Raw genomic sequence first — 13869 nt, 5'->3', positions numbered from 1 at the left:
ATCATGCCCTATATCGTTGGATGCGGAATTTCCAGCAGAATGCAATACAAAAATCCAGTTTGAAATATCTTCTTTCCATCAAAAGTTATGGCCAAAAAACCGGAAACCAAAAAATGCATGGAACCCTATGGAAAATGAAACTGAGCCATATCATACGTTTGCATGCGAGTAGGCAAACTTGCCATAGTTTGTCGAAAAGGGCAGGCTGAGAGGAATCCAATGACATCAGAATGGTTCCTATCCAATGAAAGCAGCCCAAAAAAAACACCCAAGAAGGAAGTCCCTCCCTCCAAGCAGACAAATGTATTGAGCCCTATGGAAAGCAAAAGTAAGCCACACGGTCGCGTTTACTCACAAGTAAGCAAATGTGCCTTGGCTCCTGGTCAAATCAGGCAAAGGGGAATGCAAGGCTGGCTGCATGGTCCCGATCTGATGAAAGTGGAGTTCAACAAATGCTCCAGAAGGCAGTCCCCCCCAAAGAATAAACCAGAGGCTTGAGCTGGTAAGGTGGGCATTGGGGAGGGCTGAAAATCTCACTGCTTTATTTGTGTGTGTGTGGGGGGGGGGAGGATGTTATTGCAGGCAGCAACCTCCCCAAAAGAATAAAACAGAGGCTTGAAATGGTAAGCTGGGCACTGGAGAGGGCTGAAGACCTTACTGATTTTGGAGGAAGGTGTTACTGCAGGCAGGCTACAGAGAAAATTGACTTGGTGAAACAGGGCTGGCTTCCCCTTATTTATCTGTTTTTCTTTAATTTAATTATTTATAACTATTTTATTTTGCTTAATGATGTCATTTCCAGCCATAACATCACTTCGGGTGGGTCCTGGACAGATTGTCATTCTAAAATGTGGGTCAAAGTGTGAAAAGTTTGAGAACCACTGCCTTCACTCAAAACAGGCCAATGAGACATGGGGGGGGGGTGACACCCTAGTGACCAAAATTCTGGAAATTGTGGCTTTTAGGAATAATACCATCATACTATATACCATTTGATGCAGAATTTCATCCATTGCTTGTGGGGAAATATTCACTGCATTTATTTTTCTGGCCATTTTTTATTATTCATTCCATGTCATGACTATTACTATCTCTGTCTCACCAACCTCACAGGGTTGTTGTGAGGACAAAATAAGGGGAGGAACCATGTACACCACCCTGAGCTGCTTAGAGGAAGGGTGGTATAAAAAGTGAATTAATTAATTAAACAATATATCAATCAATTAAACAATATAATTAATATTAATTATGTTGTTTAAGTCATACCAGGTGACAAAAATTTATGGGCCCTGGGTGTCAAATGACCTAGCTAAGCCTCTGATGGGCTTTGCTGGTTCATAGTCCAGTGTTTTAATCACTACACTATACTGTGTCTCACTGGCTATAAGTGAAATAACTATAAAGGTCCAGACTATTTATACACGGATTTTTTATACATGGATTTGACTCAACACAAATGGCCACTGCAAATGAGAAGGAATGTGCTGATCCCTGGGGAAGGGGAAAAATGCATCTGTTTAAAATCAGTTTAAAAACTGATTTAACCATTTAACCTGGTTAAAAACCTTTAACAACAGCCTCCTTAATGAGAGAGAGGGCAGCTGGCTGACAATCCATCAATCCTTCTCTCTCCAGTGGACCCCTCCCTTCCCCCCCAGCACCTGAAAGATTTGTATTGGTGAAGGGAGGGGCTGAGTGAAGCGCCTTTGTAAGCGCTTGGAGGAGGACTGATTGATGGATTGTCTTCTTAATTACTCTTATCTTACATCACAAAGGTAATCAAGGCTGTTTTTAAATCACCAGAGCAAATAAACTTTGTTTTTTAAATTGATTTGCTATAGTGCGTTTTTTGCCATCCATTTTTTGAGTGCTTGGAACTGAACCCATGCGAATAATGAGGCTCAACCTGTATAGTTTTATTGAAATGAAAATCCTTAAAGACACATTGCCAAATCACCTTCTTACCCACTGAAATTTAGGCCCTGCACAAGGAAAGCTTTTCTTTCTGATTACTTGCTGTTTACAGATTAGTGGGGTGTTCTCAAAAAGTCAATTTCACAGCAACTTTGCTGAAAGCAATACTGTTATCTTCATGGGCTATTTTGATGGAGTATTTATGGTGTCATTTCAAAAAGCATAACTTCACTGCTTGTGAGTCATTTGCAATCTTAATGGTACACAGCATCTCCCACGCAATGTTGAGTTTATTTTTGCATTGGTACACCTCTTAAGAATTTGTTCACATACTAATCTTGCATGTGGCACAGTACAATCTTTCCTTTTTAAAAACAGCAGCTACAGACGTCTCTGATCTAGACTGAGATCTATGCCACAGTCCCAACAAAAATTACTTGCCCCAGTAGAGAAGCTGATAATGGCATCAATAGCATCTTGTTGCCAATGGCCTCACCTTCTAAAACTTGCCCAGTCTCTCCTAACCCTATCTTGGTTCCTTAGCTGACATTCCTGAGAGTAAGCCCAGTCTTCACTCTGGAAGGAGTGAAGCATGTCTCCCTCTAATCAAGATCATGCTAAATAAAGGCCATTGATTGGAATGAAAATCTGTAGCACTGAGGGGCATCTGTGCACCATCTTCCTCTGAGGTCTGGCAAATTTGGGCTCTCCACCTTATAAGCTTGCAAGCACACAGCTTCCTGAATAGTAAATTAAGCCCAACTGCCCAGTGGCCAGGCCACCAGGACAGTCTTTTCAAACCCCCTTCTCCAAGAAGCCTGTCCCACCAAAAACTTAAGCATGAGGGCTGCCCACACTCTCCCATGTCTTTTGTCCTTCCAGGATCCTCTCCAACTGGGGTACAATTAATCTTTTGTGTCCTCCTGAAAGCACATACCTTAACAAAATCAAGCCTAGGAAACTCTTGGCTGCACACCAAGAATGCCATTATTCAACCAGGAAAGTCTTGGTTTTCATTGTTCAAAATCCTATTACTACCACTGCTCTAGAAGCTGATTTAGGTGTTTTTCTTCCCAACTGAAGGCATCATGCTGTCTGTTCTGGTAGTCTCTCTCTCTAATATGGACATTGTCCATTTTCATGAGATTTTTAGAAAGCCTCTTGCCTCTATAGAAGCCCTTACCTTCAGAGGAGATATCTTCCCATCCCACAAAGGGGCACCTTTTTGGTTGCATTTGGATGGCTTAGACCTAGCTTTATCCCCTGAATAATATCTTCCTGTACAGTCATTAAATGTGAAATAGTTAAAGTTCAACCTTTCCTTTTCTTTGTGTTTTATGGATATGATATCAAGCTTCAGCACATACCGCAGGATTTTGAAGTGGGGAAAAATGCACCACAGAACTCGGAAAAGAAAAACTGGATGTATTTTGACAGGTATCCTACAAAATACATTACAAGTCAGTCAAGTCAAACAAATTTACAGCCCAATCCTACCCAAGTTCCAGCACACTGATGCAGCGGCAGTATAACAGCTTCATCCCGCAGGGGAATTTTGGCTACTGGAAAGCTCCACAGGGTAAGGGGACATTTGCCTCCTTGCCCTGGGAAGAGACCCAGAAGCTCCAATAGGGTTACTCAGACCCGCACCAGCAGTATCACTGGTGCAAGTTTGTGTTGCCCCATGGCAGCAGATCAGGCCTGGGAAGGGGGATAGGATACACCATGCACCAGTGCCACTACTCTCGTCCCCCACCAGACCAATCTGCTTCATTCTCTGTCCCATTGCCACCCTCCCCCTGCCCCATTCACCTCCCCCCCCCCCCGTCCTCATGCTGCTCAGTGCGGAGTTTACCTGTTCTGGCAGGCAACGCTACTTGCACTGGTGCTGGCAGGAAGACTTTAGCCCTTCTGCTGGCAGGCCTAGATGGTACATAGTCATAATGTGATTATGTTTGCAACACTACACACCTGTGGAGCACTCATAAGAACATAAGAACAGCCCCACTGGATCAGGCCATAGGCCCATCTAGTCCAGCTTCCTGTATCTCACAGTGGCCCAACAAATGCCCCAGGGAGCACACCACATAACAAGAGACCTCATCCTGGTGCCCTCCCTTGCATTGGCATTCTGACATAGCCCATCTCTAAAATCAGGAGGTTGTACATGCACATCATGGCTTGTAACCCGTAATGGATTTTTCTTCCAGAAACTTGTCCAATCCCCTTTTAAAGGCGGCCAGGCCAGACGCCATCTGATGCAAGCTCCTGTTAGGATTATGCCATAAAGCTACAACCTGATACTGGGAATATTTCCAGATCACACCAAAGCTAACACAATTCTAACTAAATTTGCTTTCTGACTGACTTTCTTGATTGAGGGTAGCCATGTGTCACCTAGGCCCAGCCCGGGTGGCCTGGAATTCCTCAGGAGCAGGGGCCTCCTCAGGGGTAGGGGCCTCCTCCAGAGTAAGACCTAAGCACTGTCAGGACTGGGGTCCCAGGCAAGACACCTCCCTGGGAGTAGGACCTAGTGCCTCCTGGGAGCAGCCAGCAGTCACGTGGGCAGAAGGGGTGGGGCTGGCCCAGCCCAAGGCTGGCTTCATAAGGAGGCTGGACAGCCTAGAGAGAGGTCAGTTGGGAGGTCAGTTGGGAGCAGCGTCGAAGGGAAGGCCAGAGGGGGTAGCCACTCTGGCCTTATGCAGATGATCCAGGCCCTGAAGGGAACTTGGCTTACCATGGCCCTGGAGAGATGGGCTGGGAACTCCCTGATTCTAGGCCCGCCCGGGCCCCGGGAGTGACAGCAGGAGAGGTGGGGTTGCAGAACCAGGGACCCGGTACCAACTACCTCCACTGGAGGCCAGCTGATAGAGGGGCAAGCCCGGAGGTACTGGGGGACCTCCTGAGGCCCGCTAAGCTGACCCCAGACAACAGCACTGCAGCCCTCGGGAACCCATACCCCTGGCCGATAGGCACCAGCCAGAAAGCTCTGCCTGAAACCTCAAGGGGTCGGGAAGGAACAGGGAAACGAGCCTATCCTGCACAGACGACACGAGTCTGTGCAACGGGGCCTGTGACGTAACAGGCCCCATGAATGTCAAGAGTTTGACGCGAGTAAACTGTCTGTGCAAAACAGCTGTGTCTGCCTCCCATCCTTCTTTCTGCCGACGACTGACTTGCCTCGACAGGGTAAGCTCCCCGCGCTCGGTTGCACACCAAGGGGCGGGGGTCTCCGCCCGCCATGGACATCACACCATGACAAAAGAAATTAACAGTATGACACATGAACAGCAGCCCTGTGGTCCTAGCACCCACTTTCAGTCATGCGTCTCACCCAATAAAGTAACCTTTATTTAGTTTCATGTTCTTATTAAGCTATACCTTAACTTAGTTGTCTTCACATTCTGTCTAAAACATTCAAAACAATTCATTTTTAAAGTAATGCATAATCTCTAGTGTACAAAGAATGCTATGTTTCATGTCAAGTTCAGATAAAGTCTTTTATTATTATTATTCTGGCTTCTTTCCCCCTCCCCCATAACAAAAATCTAATTTGCTTGTTGTTCCCTTAGGTACACAGTACACAGTTCATAATTCATTTGATGTAAAATGTCAGTTTAGATTCTTGCACTTCTTTGATACATGAGAAAAAACATGTACATTTCAATTTCCTTCTATGAGACTCTGCCAGCAAAAGCCCCCCATTGAGCTGCTCAAAGACTTTTGTGTTAAATTAAACATCAAGATTCAGAAATTGTGAGGGATGATATTTCCAAGACAGACAGTACAAATATACGAGCTTGGGCAAAAAGGTAATGATTTTTCTTACCAGTAAAGTGATCTCTCCCAAAGAGCATCTTTGATCCTTGAATTAGTTCTCAGTTATAATTTAATACATCACAATTGTTGGAACCTTTCTTTACATTTAGACATAAAGTAATATTGTCAGGTCTACAAAGACCAAAACAACATATTCAGGGGGTTTATTTTCTCTCGACATGTTAATTCTCCAAATGTTCAGGAAAGCTAGTACAGAAGAAGTGGACACTGCACTGAGGTCCAAAAAAGATCTAATATGGTAACTATAGAACAGCTACAGTGTGCTGTAGTTTATTAATGTATGAATGGCTGTAGTGTGGTAGACTGACACATCAGGAAGTTAGACTCAAATGAGCTAGACCAGTGGTTCTCACACATTTAGCACCGGGACCCACTTTTTAGAATGAGAATCTCTCAGGACCCACTGGAAGTGATGTCATGACCGGAAGTGACGTCATCAGGCAGAAAAATTTTTAACCACCCTAGACTGGAATCCGACTCACACTTACCCAGGAGTAAGTTCCATTGACTGTCATTGTTGAAAGAATATACATAGTAGCTTGTTAAAAGTACAGGTCTGTAACATTTCCCCAAATGCAGTCACATACTATGGGAACATCAAGTCTAATATATTAAAAATAAAATATTGAAATGAACAGGGACTCATCTGAAATTGGCTAGCGACTCACCAAGTGGGTCCCAACCCACAGTTTGAGAAACACTGAGCTAGACTCTAGCTGCTAGAGGGTTCATCATGCCAGCAGATATAGTCAAGTATAGTACCCTGTTGCACACAGAGCCCTTGAGGGGACTGATGATACTGTGGTCTTCTAATCAGCAACATCAACGTATGGAATTCTTATCTAAGAGCAAATGCTTTGGCTTCTAATCATATGATAATCCAGAGCTCTTTCTACCCAATGTTCAAATCCATCAAAAACAGAGTAAATTGAAGAGAAAAGGAAAGAGAAGAAAAGGGATAAATCTTCAGTTACAAAAGCTGGCTAAAGAGAACCCATAGGAAACCTGGACATCCACAACTCCACAGTAACCTGGGAAGGTTATCTAGGTTAGAGTGCTAGAAGCTGGAATCTAACCAGTGTCTGTTGATTCCTAATGTTCTACCATAGGTCTTCTAAATTTCTCTTTCCCTTACCATTGGAATTCCACAGCAGGAAGATGTCTTTGCATCATAAATCCTCAGCACGCTCACCAGAAAATCAAGTCTTATTAATTTTAACTGAACATATCAGCATGTAAACATAATTTTTAACATAATGAACTAAACTTTTCCACTGCCCAGAATGACACCCAAACAGAACACCAGATTGCTGAAACTGTGTTTAGAAATATAGCATTCTTTATTAAAATAAGGGTGATACTCCAGTGCATAAGCCTGTCAGCAATGGTTCCATGCTAAGTTATCCCATCTGACCAACTCTCCCTTGATATTTTGCCTGCAAATGTGCATGTTATTGTATGGCTATTTCATATTGGCTAGCCAAATTATTATAAGACTTTTGAAGCACTGTGTCATTTACCTCAATCTCAGAACAGCTTGGCTGGGTTTTGTCCTACATGTCAGAGCAAAAGACAAAGCATCACAGCCAACTCTGATTACATAAGAGAGGATACATTAAGAGATGAAAAGGAAGTATCATTATCAGAAACCTCTTTCCAATTCTCCTTGATGGCTCTTAAGAAATTAAAAAGACCACCCATGCCTAACACAGAAAGTGTGTCTTGTGGGCAAAGGTACAGTTTTTGGACTTCCTGACACCCTGAAAAATACATTTGCAAGAAGATCTCCATCTTCCCCATTAGGTATGGGATGAAGAAACCAATGCTAGCTATTTTCAAAAGCTAACATGAGCATACAGGGCTGTTTTTTTCACATTCACTAACCAAATTCTTCATTTTTAAATGAAGAGTTCTATTAATCATCTGACTTCTGACCATGACTCAAAGACTTTTCTATGGTATTGTACTACTCTCATTTCTAAATGATAATAGAAAAACAATTGATATGACTTAGGGCCCGATCTTATCAGGCCCAGCGCCACCAGTACGCCCATGCTGCTGGCTCCAGATGTCGCAAACATGCCATAAGGCACATCTGCGGCACCTGGTGAGGAGGCGCCATCGGTGCTGGACTAAGCACTGGAAGAGGACACCACAGGAGCAGCCAGCAGTAAGTTCTGCTACCACCGGTGAGGTGAGGAGGAGGTGAGGTGTTTCGGGGTGGGGGGGGGAGTGTGGGGAAGAGGGTGGAACTGGGTGGGGGGACAAAAGGATTGGGCCTAGGATGGGGGCGAAGGTGGCAGCAGCCTCTGCTGTCCTGTCCTCCCTTCCCGGCGGAGCAGCCTGACACAGGCCTCCCAACTCTGCACCCATTCAAAGCAAATGCTCCCTTTCCCCAAGGAAACTTCCGGTGCTAACCTGGCACCCATAGGATCCAGTTGCAGCCCTTTCAGCAATGCTGGAGCCTTGGGCACGAGGCTGGATAGGACTGGTCTATTAAAACATCATTTGCATGCACAGGCACACATGGACACAAATTTAATTTGGAATCAGAGAAGAGTAAGATTTTGGGGCCCACCTTGGAACATTAGTGCACCCGCCTCTCAATACGAGAAATCTCAAAATAAATACAGCATGGTGAAATGAGGTCACAGATGATTCCAAACCCAGCACAATACTGTATAGTTTCAACATTAAAATACACATACATGCATAAGAGCTCAAATGAATATTTGGTACAGTCTCTCTTTTTTTATTATTATTATTTTCATTTCAATGACTTCATTTCAAATAGCAGTGGTTTTAGCCTGAAAGTTATGGAATGCCTGTCTTTGAAAAGGGGAAAAGCCAAAAGCACTTTTATGGAAATCATACTTAAGGAACAATATCCCAGTATTTATCCCCTGGTTAAGAGGGGGAAAAACAGTGATTGATCCTTTCTTCTCCTCTAAACCCCACAATTCTTGCCCTCAGGACACACTTAAGAGACTCCCTTTATGATTATTATTTTTTGTCTATATAACCCACAAGAGAGTGCGTAAACGTGTTAGGGAGGCACTACATTGCTGGAGGCTACTGAGGCTATTACAAGTAAGGAAACTTCAAAGCTCCCTCTGCTACACTCTGCTACCTAAAAAGCTGATACTTTGCTTGAATATTTTTTAATCAGAAGACTAACCTCTGCATTCTAGCAGGGCAGTGCAGGCAGCATAAGTAATACATTTTGATATAGTTTTTTTTTTTTTTTTAATCTAGATGTCTTCTTCTGTTGACAGTTTATTAAAATGACATTTTATTGTGGAAGCAGAACAGTTGTCAAAAAATAAACATAATAAAAATAAAAAATCAAGGACTTTTTAAAACATTTAAATCATATTACTGCATCTAGATAAAGTCTATTCTTCCGATCTCATCACACAAAATGTATAGAAATATAGTAAAAGGCAAATTACTACAATATTTTGTTAAGTCAGTTGCCAACTATATATATTTATTATAGATATTAAAGTATTCATTGTAGGATCTTATTGATAGGAGAATTTAAGATTAGATTGGAATGAAAAAATATTGGGCCTAGACCCAGCTCTAGTTACACGGATGGAGATTCACTTCTGCACGTGCATAAAAAGACAGATCCAGCCAGTTCACTGGATCCTAGATGAGCATCAGATTCACATTTGCACCAGTATCAGCTGTATTTACAGAGGGCTATGTCCATGCATGGACCTCTCTTGCTGGATCAAGTGAACTGGCTTTATCTAAAGGATTATTAAACACTGGTACTGTTTTAGGGCAACTACACATATCCATAGGACCTATACACAGCCTAGTGAACACCTATAACTCAGTGCAAACCCTGCTCCTATAATCTCCCCTCCCCTCACCAAGCATGTGGCCACAATGTTGGCCATGTGAAGAAAATTTGTTTCTTACTGCAGACTACCTCCAGTTGTTGATTACCTGTTTCATGTCACTGATTATGCCTAGGCAAACTCTGATGAGTGGGCACACTACCTATGGGGCCCAGTCAGTCATGACAGGATAAAACATTGTAGGGGAATGGAATACCTGTACCCTCTCCAACAGGGCTGGCACCACAGTCAGACAGGCTAGGCCCTCGTGGAGGGACCATAGGCTCCCAAATAGTTCCTGAAGCCCCCTAACATAGCAGGGAACAGCAGCATGAGTCACTCAACCAATAAACTAGCATCCTTGCTGCCTACTGCCACCCTCTCCATCCAGAACATAACTTCCTCAGAGAGCCCCATGATGATGAGCCATTCTGAAGATGTATATTTGCAAACAGCGGGTGAAGAGGCTGTGATACATCCCAGAATGAAAAGTGGAGTAATCTCTGCATATTTCTCTCATTGTGGAGTGTTTGAACTACTCCAAGAGGACAGTTGTCTGTCACAGACTGTCTCCTTGGAGCTGATTAGATACTCCTCCCTCAGTGCCACCAGTGTAAAATAGAACAGCATCAAGAGATCACTCCCCTTTCCTTCCCAATCTGGACAGCAGTAAACGAAAAGGGAAACAAGCTCTAGCCATTCCAGTACGGCTTTCTTTCCCAGTTGTTTTGGGGGTTTTTTGGGGGCGGGGAGGAGGCTGGAATCTCTGAATGCTTTTTCTCAGTATCCCAAGAGTGAGTGCTCAGGAATGCTCAGGAACAGGAATGTCCAAATGGCTTCAGGTGAAAGGCATGAGTACCAGTGGGAGCCCAGCAAGAACTTTGCTTGAGGGTCTCATGAACCTGGCTTCCTCAGGTTGTTTAGTTGGCTTGAGGGGTTTGCAAAGCAGCCCAGCACTTCTTGATTCCTGATGTTCCAGACAGCTGCTTGTACGGTCTGTTTGACTGAGCCAGTCTGGAGCACCACTAGAAAGATTGAATTACACGTAGAACAGTTGTCTGTGCACCACCTTTGTCTTCCTTTCAGAACAGCAACATTCCACCGAACAGTTGAATATATGGGGTGACACAGAGAGTAATACTTGCATGAGTGGAAGCACTCTCCCTGAACACAAACTCTCTCCAAGGATGGAAGAAGCATTTGCTTTCACAAAGGGGCCTTGGCCAAACCGAAGGGCCCCTTAGTGCAAGCAGAATGGTCCTTCCATTGTCTGAGGGAGCTTGAGTTCATGGACTGCGCTTCCATTCACAGAAATGTTGCTGTGGATCCCGCCCAAGTTAATGCTTCCACATATTCTTTTCATGCAATTTTTTGAAACCATAACTGCTATTTATTTCATGGAGTTAATTTTAAAACTGCCCAAGTATCATTATTTGATTATGCTGCTGAGCTACTATTACAATGTTTCTTTAACAAAAAAAAAATTCCTACTGAAACATTTTAGGACAAGATTAATGGGATGAATTTATTCATTTTGGAAAAAAATAGAGAGCTCAGGAAAAAAACTGTTTCTACCTCTGTAGTATGAAATTTGTCACTAATCATTTTAAACTATGCCCTTTTATGCTTCTTCTGTCTCTTTTAGCTTTCTGTGCAGTTCTTTGATATAACAAAGACAGTTCCAGACAAGATTTCAGTTCATCTGGAGAAAAAAAAAATTTAAGTCTGGAGGCAAAATGCAGTGTATTTAAAATTTATACACTCCATAATGCCTTTGTTCTGAACTTGAACATCATGCAGAACTTCTCAGTTTTGTTTTACCTTACAACTCTAAGACAATTTGCTTTCATGGTTTCAGCTTATTATAATGCAAAAGTGAGTAACTGGTGGTTCCATCGTTTAACTACATGCACAGTCATGGCTGACCCTTTCTGATCAATTGCCAATCTATACAGGTTTGACTGATAAAAGAGCCAATTACATTTAAGCAAATTAAGGGACATCACCAATGTCAACCACTTATTAAACCAAACGCCAAATTCCATGCATACAAAACACTAACGCACTGAGTCCCATTAAGAGTTGAAAACCTAACCCCATTAGTAACTCCAGACCTTTGGAGGGGAAAGGTCAAAAACAAAGTTTCATATTTATGGATACGCATTTGGATTGGTGGTTTTTTTTTAATTCTTTTCCAAGAACTCTTGAAACAGCACTGAAAGACTGTAGAGGATTCATAAAAATGTAACAGTCATTTCAAAGAGAGTTTTAAAATGAATTTAAGCACTGAATATTTTCAGTAAACTCAAAACATTGAGTTTTCAATGATCTCAACATAACTAGTAAAACAGATCTAAAAAAAATGGCTTCTCATTAATACTTTCGCATACTTCAAATATAAGTAGCCTTCAACCTGTAAAATGTTTTTTTAATAACAATAATTTGTTGTAGCCTATGACGAGTTTTCAGTAACTTCTCATGTTTAAGACCAAGTTACACATTATAGGAAATATATACGAGCACAGGTCTTTTTGCTCTTATGTTTTAAATAGGACACGGGGGGGGGAGGGTTAACCGAATGGTGGAAAACTGTGGCCGACAATGAAAGCTTTTCTCCTTCAAAAATAGTGTGGGAAACACAATCACAGTAGGGACAGTGTCCTAAATACCACCCTACCCACAGCTATGGATTATTCCAGTTCTGAGTCCCCCTTCCTTTGCACTATTTAAATCATAAAAGTAAAAACCTTGCACTAAATTACATGTTCCCTAAAACATGTAGTTTGGCCCACACAGTGTAGACCAGTGAGTTTCTACCTTTTTCAGCTCATGGCACACTGACAAAGCACTAAAACTGTCAAGGCACACCATCAGTTTTTTGACTATTGAGAAGGCACATCATGCTGTTGGTGAGCGGCTCACATCCCCCAGTGGCCCCACTAATAAATGACCCTCCCCCAATCCCCTGAGGCACACCTGCAGACTATTTGCGGAACACCAGTGTGCCATGGCACTGTGGTTGAAAATGGCTGGTGTAGACATTTTAGTAATATAGTTCTTATCTACCATTTTATTTTTTAAACCGTTATATTGATGGTTTTGTTCTTGCAATGGAAATTTCCCATGAAATTTACTTTTATCCAGAAATTCCTATTACATATTTCAATCATTTACATTTACTATTGTAAAATTAAAGCCCAGTCCTATGTGTCTACTCAGGAGTAAGATTTATGGATCACTTAATTGGGTTGTAACTGGTATTGTAATCAACGGATACTCGTACAATACATAAATGCCAATGTCTAATCTTATTCTCCTCCCCAACCCCCACCAAAAAAGTGGCACCAAAATGGCTACTGCTGCATCCTGCAGGAGGGGGCAGTTGCAGGGGTCTCTTCTGGGTAAGGTAACATTTGTTCCCTTACAGGGGTAAGCTTCCGCAGTGTGGAGGTGTCTACTCGGACCTGTGCTAGCAAAATACCTGGTGATCTGGTCTCGGAGGGGGGTTCAGATTTGGCAGACACTGCTGCCACTAAACCCACCCCCCTCAAGGAACCAATCTGCCAATCTCCTACCCTGTGGCCTCCCCATTCCACCCTCCCTCCATCCCTGACACCACCTGGTTCCGTTCTCCTCCACCCCATCCTGTCTTCTCCACCAACTTAACTGTCTCTGAAGGTCCAGGAGGAAGGCTTGAGTGAAGACTACTTTCATGAGAAAACCTGCACATATCTAAGTATCCTCAAAAGTTGGGTGGAATTATTCACATAACCTTCAGTTAGGCTAGCAATTCAGATAAATTCTTCTTACCAACTGATTACAATAGCGTGCTACAGTTTACGATTACATTTAAAATGGGGCATTAGGGTCTAGAGTGCTAATGCATTCAAACAAAATTATTATAATAAAACATAATGGCAAGGTAAATATGGATTATAGAATGTCCTATATATCAGGACTTTTCTCATATGTGCTGGTTCATTTATTATTCATTTCAGTATGAATCACAGTCCACTGGACAATGGGATGGAAGATTTCTTTAATAACTTTCAGTGCTAATTTAATTCTACTTAAACACACATAGTCTAGTGAATGCCACATGCTTTTCAGCATGATTTTATGTGTAAATCAGAATAATATGTTTTCAGATCATTAAGTAAAAGGAAGCATGAACTAAAACCTATTTAATCAATGAGGTATTGCTTTTAAAGTACCACAAGGTCATAAAAAAGATCATTTCAAAGCTATAAGTTTCCTAATTGTA

The 13869-nt window shown here is 42.4% G+C and overlaps 1 protein-coding gene across 1 annotated transcript in view; it reads right to left on the bottom strand.

Annotated features, from left to right (window-relative positions):
* The window catches only part of USH2A (usherin), a 567365-nt gene that overhangs the window by 228176 nt on the left and 325320 nt on the right, over nt 1-13869 (bottom strand). The window lies entirely within an intron of this gene.

Source organism: Tiliqua scincoides, chromosome 1, assembly GCF_035046505.1.
Source record: "Tiliqua scincoides isolate rTilSci1 chromosome 1, rTilSci1.hap2, whole genome shotgun sequence".
NCBI lineage: Eukaryota > Metazoa > Chordata > Lepidosauria > Squamata > Scincidae > Tiliqua > Tiliqua scincoides.
This window is presented reverse-complemented; position numbering and strand designations above follow the sequence as displayed.